The 12,896-nt window shown below is 39.4% G+C and overlaps 1 protein-coding gene across 5 annotated transcripts in view; it reads left to right on the top strand.

Moving 5' to 3' along the window:
- LOC139949519 (solute carrier organic anion transporter family member 4A1-like) overlaps positions 1-12,896 on the top strand; it is a 63,936-nt gene that overhangs the window by 9,590 nt on the left and 41,450 nt on the right. Inside the window, exons 1-2 of one of the 5 annotated variants that reach the window (XM_071947892.1) lie at positions 730-983; positions 5,787-5,913. The exons of 1 other annotated variant lie outside the window; for it this stretch is intronic. The gene's annotated coding sequence lies outside the window, so the exon portion shown is untranslated. Of the gene's footprint in view, positions 1-729; positions 984-4,691; positions 4,774-5,786; positions 5,914-12,896 lie in introns of those variants that run through there. 3 more of the 5 variants (XM_071947893.1, XM_071947894.1, XM_071947891.1) reach the window with 3 other exon arrangements.

Below are 12,896 nucleotides of genomic sequence, written 5' to 3'. Positions count from 1 at the left end.
TTTCATTTCAGTCACTTAAGTCTTTACACTGGGTTGCCTCTAGTCTCGGTGCAAGACGCTTTTGTTGAGTTGGTCGAACATCTATGGTAAAACAGGCCTGATGGACACTTCAAGGAGAGGAGGTAACAGAGGCGATTGCCTCCATGCCCCCATGTCATTTCCTTGGTGCCCTTGAAAAGCTCTACTATACAGTAGAAATTTACAATATCTTTATAGAGTGCCCTGTGCTATGGTGAAAATGCCTTGGTGCCCTTGCCCTTTCGAAAGTGAAACATGCCTGGTAATACCTTGTACATGTACTATGTACATGCACACACTCAACGCTGCACACGTCGCATAACTCCACCAATAGAGGGCGTTTCTGTAAGCCTTGATGTAGGTGTGTTTGGGTGATCTGGAAGTTTTTCAACAGCGTCCACAAATGTTCGGTAGTAATGTGTGCAGCGAGGAGACCTGGTTGGAGGAGTGGCAGGCCTGGAATTTCATCTTTGAACATGTTGAAAGGGCAAGGCCATTTTCATTTTGCAAAGGGCACTTCCATTGGAAATCAGTGGTAAACTTCCGAAGGGAACCAAGGCGATGGCAACGGAGGCCGAGGCCCGCTGGGTGTAATTCCAGCCGTCGATTTCATAAAGAGTTAGGACTCGTCTTATCTCCAACTTAGGATCAACCTTAAGGTCTGCATATGCTTCAGTGCAGGAGTGGGACTCGTCCTAAGTCCTAAGATTAATCCTAAGTTAGGAAGAGTTTTGTGAAATCGACAGCTGCCCTGGAGCAGGGCTTGATAGTTGAGTTATAGATAGTGAATAACTACGCCTTGTACAAAGACTAGGTTGCTCCATTGGTTGGTAGCAGAGGAGTCTGTATTTTAGGGGTTTGGCCTCGGCTTCCTGTTTGCACTCCCAGGGTCTCTGTGTGTGCATGGAGCTTATGGTGTGTGCTATTCCTCTCAGCTGGAGCTAAACATTTTTTTTATCGCAGAGGTTTGTGTTTTCAGTCACTCCTGTTTTTGTATCATGTTGGACAAATGAACCATGTGGCTTTTAAATGACCAGGATTTCTAATAAATGCTGTCAGAATGGTTTTGTTGAGGTGTAGGTGATTAATGACACAGATGGGGGCCCCTGGTTGTGTGGGGGCTTACATTCAATCTTTAATCATGGAGGAATGATGTAAATTTTAGCTTGATTTAGTTGACAGGGTAGGATCTAGACTAGTTGGGATAACGTAACCCTCCTCCCGACGGAAGGAGGGTTACGTTATCGCAACTAGATCTTGACAACCAGGGCCCATTTTCATGGCTCTGCTAAACGTAACTGGTGAGCTAACAATCAGCCCTTAAAGGGTCTATGTAACTTTTGTATGATAAAAAAAACACAATGTCCACAGATTTACACAAAACTTACACAGTTTGAAGATAGTTACAGTAGAAAGCTTCCCTGAAAAATATTAGGTACTGAGGTGCTGTAGTTTTTGTTAAATGAGTAAAACATGAGACGAAAATTATTGTAATCATTTACAAACGTATTTTCATGCCCTTTTTTTTACTCATTTCTCAAAACTACAGCACCTCATTCAGTAATATTTGAAGGAAAGCTTTCCAATATCATTATCTTCAAACCCTGTAAGTTTAATGTAAATCTATGGACATTTAAAAAAAGTACCCAAATCCTTTAAGAAAGCAAGGAATTCCGTTTTTTCCGTCAAGCGTATATGTACTTCACAAGTAGGCAGAGAATTTTTGCTTGTGCCTAACAGGTACCCAATTATCCCTGGAAGGAGATAAGCAACCATAGTTATGTGTCTTGCTCTGGGTGGAGAGAAGCAACTATAGTTAGGTGTCTTGCTCTGGGTGGAGAGAAGCAACTATAGTTAAGTGTCTTTCTCAGAGAGACTGGGACTCGAACCCACACTCTAATGAACAGAAACACTAGAGCATGAATGTTGGTGCTCTTATCCGCTCAGCCACTACACCCCAACATTTAGCACCATAGAGCTTACACTAATGTTGACAGTCTCACTATTGTGTCAATATCTTGGTTCAGATTGGGGGGGGGGGGGGGTACACCATTTAACCTGAACAGCAGCTGCCTTGTAGCCAGGGATCACTACCAAATTTATGATACAACCTGGGAAGAGGCAGCCAGGGACATCACCTTTTAAGGGGATGCAACCCTGAAAGAATTTCATTGAATTGATTGATGGAACCAACCTGTGAAAGCCCTAGTCGTGTAAATGTTAATATTTTATTTATTTTTTAACAGACTTTTTTTTAAAGGCTTATCAAAGCATCAAAGCCTGTAGGGACAGTGAGTTTGAAAACATAAAAAGCATTCTGGTATGAAACTGAAAGTGGAAATAAAATCCCAGAGAACCAGCGTGAGATGGTTTAGGGGGGCGGTTCCGGAAGTGTGTGAAAGTTTAAAACCCGAATGTTAGTTGTCGAGAAACACAGTAGAGGGTGGGACCACTTTACATTGGTTGTTTGTTGGCAGTGTTTTCCGGTCCATGACACTTGGGTTCTTCAATAGCATTGGACACAAAACTTAACATAGTTTTTGAGAAAGAAGTATTTTCTCACGAAAATATTTGAATTTGATTTCGAGACCTCATTATAAATAGATTTTGAGGTCTCGAAATCAAGCATCTGGAAGCACACAACTTCGTGTGACAAGGGATTGTTTTCTTTCATTATTCTTTTGCAGCTTCGACGACCAATTTGAGCTCAAATTTTCACATGTTTGTTATTTTATGCATTGTTGAGATACGCCAAGTGAGAAGACTGGTCTTTGAAAATTACCAGTTGTGTCCAGTGTCTTAAAAGCAAGACACATTTGGGTAGTTTGGTTTGAGCAAGGCGATGAACTATTTATTGCTTTATCTTCAAGTACGCACTAATCCTCCAATCGGATTGGCAGAATTGAGTGGTTATAAAAACCTATATAGCACGGCTAATATCACTACCATGCGTATTGTGTGTTCTATGTCACGCGCCAAGTTTGCTTGAAGATAAATACATTATCACATGAGCGCTCGTGGAAATACGGAAGATATAGCGCGTCTGTGGCCTTCGACCTTCGATATGGGACGCAGAAGCGCTGTATTTTTTTGTATTCCACTGCGCTTGTGTGATAATTTATATTGTTCTTTGGATGGGATGTAAAGCCATAGCTGTGCGTTGTGAACACAGTAATCATTGTCATAAAAAAAAACATACAGCTCATGAATTAAAGATTATTCCAAGGGGTCGGCAGTGATTCCATTGCACTCTGTATACCTTGCGTTCACCTCATAGGCCAGCATAATTGAACAACTGGCATATTATCTTGCATTCCAAATCATATTTTAGATTAGATAGTAAAAGAGGATTCAAAACCAATTGGTTACTAGGACTACACTTTAATTACTGAATTCCCTTTAAAGGCACTGGACACTATTAGTAATTACTCAAAATAATTGTTAGCATTAAAACTTACTTGGTAACAAGCAATGGGGAGAGGTTGACAGTTTAAAACATTGTGAGAAACGGCTCCCTCTGAAGTAACGTAATTTTCAAGAAAGAAGTAATTTTCCATGAATTTCGAGACCACAGCTTTAGAATTTGAGGTTTCAAAATCAAGCATTTGAAAGCACACAACTTCGTGTGATGAGGGTTTTTATTTTCCATTATTATCTCCATATACTTCAACGACCATTTGAGTTCAAATTTTCACAAGTTTGTTATTTTGTGCATAGTGGAGATACACCAAGTGAGAAAGACTGGTCATTGACAATTACCAATAGTGTCCAGTGTCTTTAAAAAAGCACATGAGCAGTTTACTGTTAACGTTACAAAGTCATGTGTGTAGAATCATAAGCAAACATCTTTAGATGGTTTTTATTGAAAATAAAAACATCAAAATGTCACAAAATTGTAGGCCTATTGTAATTAACAAGAAATGTTTTAAAACCCAATTAAGTTGATTTTAGGAATCGCACTACTCTACATTACTCTTGGAAATTCCTTTAGAATCATGTTTGGTTCTGTAGCTAAAAATAATATACCCCAAAGATGGTGTGCCCCTTTAATACAACATTTAATTACTGTACAGTATACAGTCTTATTAATTGATTTTTAAAGGCACTGTACACGTTTGGTAATTTCTCAAATTATATATATTAGTATAAAAACTTACTTGGTAATGAGCAATGGAGAGCTGTTGATAGTATAAAACATTGTGGGAAACGACTCCCTCTGAAGTAACATAGTTTTTGAGAAAGAGGTAACTACAAAAATAATAGAAGACTTTTGGCTAGAAGCCTTTTATTCCTATCTAAAAGCACACTAATTTATACAACAAGGTGTTTTTTCTTTCATCATTTTCTTGCAACTTCAATAACCAGTTGAACCCAAATTTTCATAGGCTGGTTATTTGATGCATATGGGATTTACCAAATGATAATACTGGTATTTTTTTTTGACAAATTACCATAGGTGTCCAGTGCCTTTAACACTCAAATCAAGGCCATAATTTATTCAGATTGTCCTCATAAACTTTTAGTGTATGGGTGCGGGTACTGTGCAATGCTGTAGCCTAATGTAGGCATACATATTGCAAATGCATATAAATAGATAGTAAACTTGCAGGTACAACCTTGTCTAAATCTCTTTTGTGGGAATGTTGGCTCTGAAAAGAGACGGTGCGGTCTTGTCGTTGCAAACAGTATACTCTGCTTATATCTTCAGGAGAAACATTGATTGCCGATATGTGTTTTTAGACATTGCATGGTGAGGTATCAATGATGTTATTCAATTTGTATTAACACCATAAGCTGCCTTGCTGTGTATCTACGCTAAGCCATGAGATTTGTTTTTATTGAAAACTTGTCTTGCTGTTTTGTACAAGACCTGCGGTTGTGTCTTTTTTTTACCCTAATTTCAAGCCCTGCTCTGATGTAGATGGTAAAAGCAAGGAACAACTAACCTTGCAAAATGCTACACATAATGTTTAGTTGCTACTCAAAAATCATCATTTGCTACTCTCAGTATTTAAATTATGTATACATGCATGGGTGTTTGGTTTGGGCTCAGGACCTCAGGGCTGACGCTTAAAAGCTTTGCTTCTTCGTGAGCTCCCCTGCAGTATCATAAAAGTGTAATCTACCTGGCTAAACTGTATTCTTATTTTGAAACACTTAAATATTTATGTGTATGTGTATGTAGTTGCTGGGCACCTCTGAAAAACAGTGTTTCACTGAGAGGTTTCCCCAGGGTAAAGAAGAAATAAATAAATATTATTGCCTGTGTAAGATTTGTTACTGTGGAAACAACTAAACCTTGAAACCTTGAATATTAGCATTCAGTGTGCACAAAACTAAATAGTTTGCTATGCAAATGTGCTGGACGAAATTGTCCCCTCTATAGGTATGCATACCACTGATAATACTGCCTCTAACCCCTCCTTCGACTATAGAACATTTTAACAGCAAAAACACTCTCCTGGGAGGTCTTAAAAGAGCAAAACCGCCAGAACAAAACGGACAAGTCCAGTGCTTGAAAAGTCATTCATTTCTTCCCTATTGACTCCTAATGGGTGTTCCATCAGGCCCCAACTGATGCCACTCAGTCCATGTTTGTTCTTATCTCGGTCTGATGGTATTAGGACATCCTTATCATACCTCACTGGGTTCTCAAGACCCTGGGCTGTTTTTTCAGCAGGGGTTTCCGTGTGCCCCTTTTGTTTGCTGCGGTCCTCCCTGTGTGCCCATAGTTGACTTGGTTTCACTTTCTCTGTGTCTTGCATCAGGGGCAGTGTACGTGTGAAGGACTTCGTATGTGGTGGGATTCCTCTGTGATGGATTGTATGCATAAAGCAAGGATTGTATCATCTGTGACGAGACTTGAGTGAGAGCGATTCGAGCGACGAGTGAAAGGTAATAGATTTTAAACATACATGTGTGATGAGAGATGTTTTTTAGCAGACTGTTTGTTGAATTCATCTGTGAATGAGGAGGTGAAAGATGGGATTTGACATGTTGCATGATGGCCAGATGGTGGATTGTAATGCATAAACTAAAGCCTTGCTCTTCTTCCAAGATCAAGCCCACACACTCAATCTGTGGTTAAACCATCAATATCAGGGCTTGAATTTTACACTGCCATTGCAGGCTTCAAGCCAGCACTTCAGTCTTGCTCTTAGTTTTAGTGAGGGGCCAGTCAACTTTTGATAAGACAAGTCGGGCAGCCTTGTGTTTTTTAATCGAATATTAATCAAAATAATTTACCTTGTGTAATTTCTTGAACAAAATTGTTTGAATGTTGACTTTGATCTGATGCAGTTCAATTCTACTGAGAATAGCCTACTTTAATTATACCAATATAACGACACATGAAATCAATCTTCTCTGACATGTCTTAACTGCTTGTTCACTGAAAGACTTGTTCTGCCACCTCTGGCATCTTTCTGGAGGTCCCAGGTTAGAGTATCACTCTAGTTAGTAAAGTTGTCTTTAAAACAAAAAACATGCAAAATTACACAGCACGTTAATCTCCAAATAGCTGATGGCTTTGCCAGAAGCTCCATGGTGACCTTTTCGTCCCGAGAATTACAAGGTCTACCTTGACAGGCTACCTATCTTTGACACCCAGAGGTCTTCAAAATGACCCCCCCCCGCCCCCCCCCCTCGTCGTCCAGAAATGGGATCTTTGCAGCAGTTACAGAGATGCACCTTTAGGGGGACATTTCCCTCTTCTTGGCAGAAGAAGTGAACGTTTAGCCAGCTGCACGATCCTATAGGTCAAGTTCCCTCATGCCCCTGGTAATTGATGCTGACACGTGTGAACTGCCCGTGACTCTAAAAACTGCACAAGTGTTGAGTGGTTAGAGGTTCAAGTTTGACAATCTTGGACTTGTTGTATGGGCATGTGTTGTGTATCCGATGCATGCTGTATCAACAAGTCTAGCAGATGGGTGAGATGATGTTTGGCTTCATAGACAGCTGTTGGCGAAAGAAGTGTTACTTCTTTTGCATATAAATACCATAACTTCATAAGCCTGTCCTTAATGTTGGCAATAGCTGTTCTCAACATCCAATTCCATAGTTCTCCTCATGCACAAGCTAGCGTTTGGCGTGTCATGGTCGAGCCGTTAAGAGCACCGGATTCAAACTCTGGTGTTTGATCAGAAGAGTGTGGGTTCGAGTCCCGGTCGTGACACTTGCTACATAAAATTGGGGAGGTAGTGCTTTCTGCTCTACCAGCCAGTCTTGATACCCAAGCCTACATCCATATGGACTGTAAAGGGGGCAACCCTGTTTCAGCCTCTGGAATAAAATAACTGTAGCCCACACACACCTTGAAGTGGCCTTCAGGCCTTGTGTGTCTGGCGACTTGCAAAGTATCAGGTCGATGTATACGTATGATTGCGTGCTAATACATTCAAATTACGACGGATATTTTTGTGCAACAATAAAATTTATTTCATAAAAATAATCAAGAGAAAACCATATGGATTGCTCCAGATTGCACAGCAGGATTTATAAAAGAAAGATAAACACCAAGTGGAAAATATTCCGAAGACCTTGTTTTAATTGAATGTGCTTCAGTCAAACATTCAACGAATTTGGGTCCAGAGTGCCCCACAGAGCCAGAGTACCGCAGAAAATCTGGAAAGTCCTTTCCAAAGTTTGTTGACCCTCTCCCTCCCCCCTTTTTTATACTGTGCCAGGTGCAAGATATTTTGTGTGCAGATTTGTTTTTTCTTTAAAGGCAGTGGACACTATTGGTAATTGTCAAAGACCAGTCTTCTCATTTGGTGTATCTCAACATGCATAAAATAACAAACCTGTGAAAATTTGAGCTCAATCGGTCATTGAAGTTGCGAGATAATAATGAAAGAAAAAAACACCATTGTTCTCAAGTTCTAAATCTGAGGTCTCAAAATCAAATTCGTGGAAAACTACTTCTTTCTCGAAAACTATGGCACTTCAGAGGGGGCCGTTTCTCACAATGTTTTATACCATCAACCTCTCCCCATTACTCGTTACCAAGTAAGTTTTTATGCTAGTAATTATTTTGAGTAATTACCAATAGTGTCCACTGCCTTTAAAAAAATAATATTGAGCCTTATTTTAGTTCTATACTATAAGAAAAAACGATAGGCCTTCAAGCCCTGCACTGCTGTCAGTGAATTTCCCCCCAAATTCATGACAGGTTTCATGTACACCACAGTCTACATGTATTATGTAAATGTGTTTTTCACACCATGGTTGCAATTAAAAAACCTTAAAAATGAGGAAACAAACATGCCTTGAGTTGCATAAGTAAACATACTGCTTCCTTTACAAGCATTTTCACAGTTAGTTTTGCCTGCTGGGCAAAGTGTGGGAATGATTTGTGGCTTGGTGGGGTGTCTGGCTGTCAAGCTGTAAATAGTTTGGTTATATGACCTTGGCTTGGGGCAAGGTGTAATACTTGTCTGAAGATATTAATTCATAGGTTTTTACTTCCTGGTGGTACTGTCTCGTTCTTATATTTCTATAGACCTTTCAAAATGCACTGGACACTATTGGTAATTACTCAAAATAATTACTAGCATTAAAAAAATATACTTGGTAACAAGGCAGCAATGGAGAGCTGTGCATTGTGAGAAACAGCTCCCTCTGAAGTAACGTAGTTTTTGAGAAAAAAGTAATTTCTCAATAAAATATTTGAATTGAATTTGAGACCTCAGCTGACGTCCCGAATTCAAGCATCTGAAAGCACACAACTTGTGCGACAAGGGTGTTTTTTTCTTCCTGTTCTCTCGCAGCGATGACGTACCAATTGAGTTCAAATTTTCACAGGTCTGTTCTTACGCATATGTTGAGATACACCAAGTGAGAAGACCAGCCCTTTATTATCACGGTTTGGTCATTTTGTTTTTCTCCCATCCAAAACAATGTAATAAAAACGCCCTCAAGACCCATCTTTTCTATGTGGGCTCCTCGTATAATCTGGGTTTCTTTGGTCTGCCCCACCTCACCCAACTCAAACCCCTCTCCTTCATTGTTCCTCTTCTTTCATTCCCAGTGCTTTGCATCCTCTGTATTGCTCACATATCACTCTGAATCACACTGAAACCACTGATTTTGGTTTGGGGCCTGCAAACTCTTGACTCAGACTGGACAAGTTTTGCGATCTTGTGGTTTTCAATTGAATAATAAACCATGCTGTGTCGCAATATTTTTAACAAAAAAACAAGTGTATTTAAATGTTGACTGTGAGTCTGATTAACATCTTTGAATTATATTGAGTAATGTCGACGTCTGTGGGCCTAAGACAAATGAGATAAATTTTCTCTGAAGATTTCTCTCTCAATCAAAATCTAATTTGAGTTGAGGGTTGATGACTTGCACACATGCTGACTTTCACAAGCAAAGAATGCAAGGAAAACAATTGAGGGTTCTTTATGGAAGGTAGTGCACAACCATGCGCTCCTGTTCCTTTGGTTTTATAACCTTCAATTATTTTGATCATATTTTATACAACAACCATGGTAAATTTCCTTTCAAAAGGTGGAAGTGTTCTTGAGATACCGTGGAAAATCGGGAGTGGTTAGTTCCACAGGAAGACTAGACTAATCTGTATTTTGAACAAAAACAAAACCCGGAAACATTTCTCAGATTGACACTTTTTCTGAATTCCTTTCTCTCAAACCACATTCCTGAAAGGGGAGTCGCCCCTTAAAATGCTATTCAATATCAACAGCTGTAGTGCTTCTTAACATTTTCTTAGTTCCTTATTTCCCAGTATGTGACATAGTTTCTTGACCTATATTCTCATTAGTTTTTGTCATTTTCTCCAGTAGTTTGTTCATATGTATATTTGTCTGTTTGTCTGTCTGTCTGTCTGTCTGTTTGTTTGTCTGTCTGTCTGTCTGTTTGTTTGTTTGTCTGACGGTCTGTCTGTCTGTTTCGTCTGTGTTTGGTTCTAAGCATTTACCTTTAGTTTATCTATTTTGTTATGTAAAGGCAAGCCGCTACAAGCTACCTGGCTTATTTTGGGCCTTTTCTCCACACGTTTCCTGCCAGTTTATTTTTTTTCTATCATTTACATATATACCTGTTTGTATTACTATAATAGTGTGGAAATGTTTTGTGGAAATAAATGTATATGGAATTGAAAAATTGAATTGAAGAGTCCATGTTCTTACTGAATACTATAGAGCAAGATGTTGTTAATCTTACCAAGTATTAACTTTGTATGGGCATTCATACTTTTTGAGTAATTACCAAAGTTAGGCATATCACTGTGAAGAATAGAAAATAGAGGGTTTCAAAACACACTTCAAAGTTTTAAAGTAATGGGGAAGAGTTTGGGTCTTGGAAAGTGAAAATAAATTTTAAATTACTATAAAAAGTATGCCCCAAAAACTTACTTATATTGTAAGAAGCACTGCAGCTGTCATGGTAACTAATTTATAAAAAAAAATTGACAAATAATTCCCTTCTAGAGAATGTGGTTTTAGAGTGAGGCTTTCAAAAACACCTCAATCTTATTGTAAGATACATATCAACATGTATTGGATTAAAACAACTGAACCCAAAACAAAACTGAAGTTATTCTCTGCCTTTAAACTGAAGAAAAAAAATGTTAGAACCTAAACCCTTATTATGAACATGTTACAAGGCAGTGGACACTATTGGTAATTACTCAAAATAATTATTAGCATAAAACCTTACTTGGTGACATTGGTGACGAGTAATGGGGAGAGGTTGATGGTATTAAACATTGTGAGAAACGGCTCCCTCTGAAGTGCCATAGTTATCGAGAAAGAAGTAATTTTCCACTAATTTGATTTCGAGACCTCAAATTTAGAACTTGAGTTCTCGAAATCAACCATCTAAACGCACACAACTTCGTGTAACAAGGGTGTTTTTTCTTTCATTATTATCTCGCAAGTTGGATGACCGATTGAGCTCAAATTTTCACAGGTTTGTTATTTTATGCATATGTTGAGATACACGAACTGTGAAGGCTAATCTTTGACAATTACCAACAGTGTCCAGTGTCTTTAAGATTGACCATAAGATCATGACATGAATCCAAATGGAGCCATCAGTCATACAGCCATGCACCTGCTACCCCAGGGAGCGCACCCCTGGTAATCATTCCCTGGTAGTCATTCTCCAAGACTGAATCATGACTCCCCCCTGCCTCTAGCATTACACACTGTGACTCTACACATCGCCAGGGGCTGGTTGATTTAGATGCTTCCCAGTAGACTCTTGGCTGATGCATGTAACATGTGCATGTTAGTCTTCACTCAACAAGGGCCCTTGGAAATATCTGAGATTTTTTTTTACTAGATTGAAATACTACAATTGAGCATGAATTGAGTAAGTTATGTGACCCACTTTTGCTTTGTGTAGTATCCTGCAAGGACCTGGGCCCAATTTCATGGCTCTGCTTACCGTAAGCACAGAATCGGCGCTTACGGAAGCAGGGAATTCCGTGCTTACGGCAAGCGTATTTCACGGGTTAGCGGTGAATTTGGGCTTCTGCGTGTGCGTACTTCACGTTACTGGGCATTCTACGCTTACAAGGCTAGCGTAGAATTTCGGCGCTTGCATGTAAGCGGGGAATCGTAAGGGCCGAATTCGGCGGTAAGCAGAGCCATGAAATTGGGCCCTGGATGGTTGATGTGGATGCATGCAGGTAGAAAGAGCCGGTGAAAGAACAAACATGCAGGCGTGTGTGGGTGTTTCTGAAGCTACTGGTTCAATCTTTCTCAGTGTAATCGGAGATGAAATTGTTCTCCTCAGATTCAGAATGCGCTGAGTTTTTAGTTCCATACTAAATGTTTGTAGAACCATGATGATATATCTCTGTCTAGATGATGTTGTATAAAACCTTGCTCATTTATTAAACTAACGAGGTTGAGATTGCATAAATTCTGTTTCCCGCCCCATTTTTTCTCCTTTTAATTTGCGCCTTTTGCCCAATCCCAATGAATTTCAATAATGAATGTAGGGTACTTATTGTATGAACTACACTTTCTTTGTTCACCCTTTTGGATATCTGTACAATAGCTGTAAATGAGTTTTTTCCCCATGTACTGATGTTTTTGGACCAGCAATCAAATCAGACTTGTAGCACAAACAGTATCTACGCACATAACAATTCCCCTCCCAGATAGTCTGTGATGTTTGGCTTAGCAGGCACCCTGCTGAGGGAAAAAAAACAATTGTATAGAAGAAGTCCATCTGTCTGGAAAAAAAATCCAATTTACCCCCAAATTTATTCATTAAAAAAATAAACAGTGAAAAGCAGTGGTCAGGATTACAAGAGGTTGATCACAGACCGAAAAGGACCTTGGAACACATCTGTTTTCCCAGCAAGATGATCTAAGATTGATTGCCCCAAATCCCTTTGATCTTTCCACCTCTAGGAAGTACAGTGGGTGTGAACAACAGGTGTAATTTATTTGGAAGGGAGTTCCTTACCTCCATAGAGAATCAGATATAAGAGGAACTCAGCTCCATGAATGGGTTTGTGTTCTTTCTTGTAAGAAGGGAAGGTCTCAGATTCCAAAATTATCCACAGAGGAAATCAGCTCCAAGATGGGGGGATGTCTTTGATGATTTAAAGATTCAATAAACTATTCCAGTGACAATGGTGCAGTGACCTTTCTCTAAGCTTGAGTGGAGAAACATTTGTGTATTTAAGTGATTTAATTGAAACAGAACAGTGGGGGTCTTTGAGTGTTTTGGAGTAGGTGAATGGGTTGGATTTCGTTGATGGAGTGTTTTGGTCTTTACTTCTCTTTTTATCAATAAGGGGAGATTATTGTGAAGAATGCAAGGCCATGCTGGTGAAACCTATTAAGCACCGAGTGATTTCCTCCTATTACTACAACGCAAAGTATAGCCCACAA

The sequence above is a fragment of the Asterias amurensis genome, chromosome 17 (assembly GCF_032118995.1).
Source record: "Asterias amurensis chromosome 17, ASM3211899v1".
Classification (NCBI taxonomy): Eukaryota; Metazoa; Echinodermata; class Asteroidea; order Forcipulatida; family Asteriidae; genus Asterias; species Asterias amurensis.
This window is presented reverse-complemented; position numbering and strand designations above follow the sequence as displayed.